This window comes from Melozone crissalis, unplaced genomic scaffold (genome assembly GCF_028551555.1).
Source record: "Melozone crissalis strain CALT ecotype California unplaced genomic scaffold, PUWL_Pcris_2 ptg000537l_1, whole genome shotgun sequence".
In the NCBI taxonomy this organism is placed as follows: Eukaryota; Metazoa; Chordata; class Aves; order Passeriformes; family Passerellidae; genus Melozone; species Melozone crissalis.
The window spans coordinates 909633-912339 of record NW_026536235.1 but is presented as its reverse complement, the minus strand read 5'-3'; positions in this window follow the sequence as shown (position 1 = coordinate 912339).

The window sequence follows — 2707 nt, the reverse complement described above, 5'->3', positions numbered from 1 at the left end:
CTGCTCTGGTGGATAATCCGGCTGGACCTCAAACTGAAGCTCTTCCCATACCTGGGACACTCCTAGGGCCTCTCCCTGGAGTGGATGAGCTGGTGCCTGAGGAGGCTGTGCTTGTGCCTGAATCCCTTCCCGCAGTGGGGGCAGTGGAAGGGCCTCTCCTCGGTGTGAGTGCACTGGTGCAGGAGGAGGCTGGAGCTACTCTGAAAGCTCTTGCTGCATTTGTCACACTCATAGGGCTTTTCCCCTGTGTGGCTCCTCTGGTGGAAAATCAGGCTCGATCTGGCTCTGAAGCTCTTCCCACACTCAGGACATCCGTAGGGCCGTTCCCCCGGGTGGACGTGCTGGTGGCGGATCAGGCTGGAGTTGTGGCTGAAGCTCTTCCCACACTGCCCACACTCGTAGGGCCATTCCCCAGTGTGGATTCTATAATGGTAGGTCAGGTGGCATCTCTTGCTGAAGCTCTTCCCACATTCTGAGCACTTGTGGGGCTTCTCCCCATCCTGAAGCTGCTCAGGGACCCCCGGCTCCAAGCTCTGGCCGCCTCCCTGGAACAGGGTGGGTCTTTCCTCCTCAGATCCCCGTGATCCACGTTTGCAGCCTCTCCTTGTGTGAGATCTCCGGAACTTTTCCTCCCCATTGGATTCCTGTCCTGTGAAGCCGCTCAAAACGGCCTCTACCAAGAGGTTCTGCTGTGGGGATTTGTCCTCCCTGCTCTCCATCCTCAGCTCCTTCCCTGGAGGAGGAAGGACAAGGAGAGGATGGGATTTGCCTCTGTGCCAGAGGGAAGGGGAAGGAGATCCCCCCAGTGCATCCCTGGCTGGACAGCATCAGCAGTGGGGTTGTCCTGCAGCCGGGAGCCATGCTGGGCTGGGAGATGGAGCAGGACAGAGGGGGAAATGGGCACTGACTTCTCCTCACCTGCCTAGGTGCCCTGGGCCATCTTCTTCCTCTTCCTCCTCGCAGCCTCTTCCTCCACCTGGCCAAGGTTTGGGAATGGGAAGTCCTGGTTTGGGGAGCAAAACAAGTGCTGAGCGTGTTGGGTTTGATGGTCCCGGTGCCCAAGGGCAGCTGGAGAAGTCAGCGCCCCTTTCAGGCTCGGGGGGCCCGGACCCCACTCATCCCCAGCCTCCCGCACCCCTCCCGGCTGCCGGGGGTCCCTCTGCCCCGAGATCGTCCCTCTCCGGGGCTCTTCCCACTCCTGGGCTCCCGCGTTTCCCCCCTGGCTCTCCCGGGGATCCCCAGAGCCGAGATCACCCCCTCCCTGCTGGTACCGGGCCAGCGCCCCGTGGGACCCCCCGAGATCCCTGCGGGGCCGTTTCCGGCTCTGCTTTGGGCTCCTGCACAATCCAAACATCCCTGCCCCGCCAAAAAACCCTCCCGGAGAACCCCCGCCATGGGCTTGGGGCAACTCCCCCTCCCCGCTGACCTGCGGGCTCCGGAGGGGCGGAACCGGGGCAGCCGCGGCCCGAGTGGGGGAACCGCGTGGGGTTGGTGCTGCGGCTTGAAATAAGGCTTGAAATAAACAGGGCCAGGAGACTTCTTCTCCTTTTTAATGCCTTTATTACAAGTGATCAGCTCAGGATTGGGCGGCTCGACGGGTCTGCAGCGTTCGTCGTCTCTCAGGGCGACTCAGAGAAGCAGGAGGATATGCACAGCTCTGTCCACTAGGGGGCAGAGCTGGGGGATCCCGTCCTCGTGGGAGTCTTTTGGGCGCGGTAATCTCCGCCAGATGTTGGCTCGATCCGAGTCCCACTCCCTCCCAGACCTGGCCCGGGGGCCCTCGAAGACAGGGTGAGGAACAATGAAGGCCTCCAGCATCCCTGCAGGCCCAGCACTCCGCTCCTCACATCCAGACATCACTCCGGTCTCTCAACTCTTATTTGGCTCGTTGTTTTTGGGGTCTTCTCAGTACAGCGGGAGACGCACACATCATTCTGGTCTTGGAGTCACTTTGCATAACCCCCCCCTCACCTTCTCAGGTGTCTTCACTATTCTGAGAAAGGTACAACTTAGCCTCGGGCAAGGCTCTGCTAATACAAAAGGAGCAATTAGCCACAACGACCCGTGATTAAGATAACAAAACACGCAGAACTTGGGCAGGGCCAGTGGTCTGGCTGCCTTTTTGTAACTTTTTCTCACAAAAAAAATATTACTGAATTTTTGTTCATAACACGGCTCCTCCTCCGCTGTTCCTCTTCCTCCTGCTCTGGCCCTCCACTTCCTCTACTTCCCGCTCCTCTCTTGCCCTTTCCCTTTCCTTTTCCTCCTCCTCTGTCCCTCCTCTCCCTCCCGCTCCTGCTCCGCTTCCAGCCCAGCCCGGGCAGTGCCGGCACCCAAAAGCAGCCGCGCTCTGCCCTGGGGGGGGGGTTTCAAAGCGGCCCCGGCCCGCGCGGCTGGTGTTATGAACAAAAATTAGGTTAATATTTTTTTTGTGAGAAAAAGTTACAAAAAGGCAGCCAGATCACTGGCCCTGCCCAATTCTGCGTGTTTTGTTATTGTAATCACGGGTCGTTGAGGCTAATCGGTCCTTTTGTATTAGCAGAGCCTTGCCCGAGGCTAAGTTGTACCTTTCCCAGAATAGTGAAGACATCTGAGAAGGTATGGGGGGTTATGCAAAGTGACTCCAAGACCAGCATTCTTTGTGGGACCCCGACTCCAAACTCACGGAGAAAACTCCAAAAACAACAAGCCAAATAAGAGTTGAGAG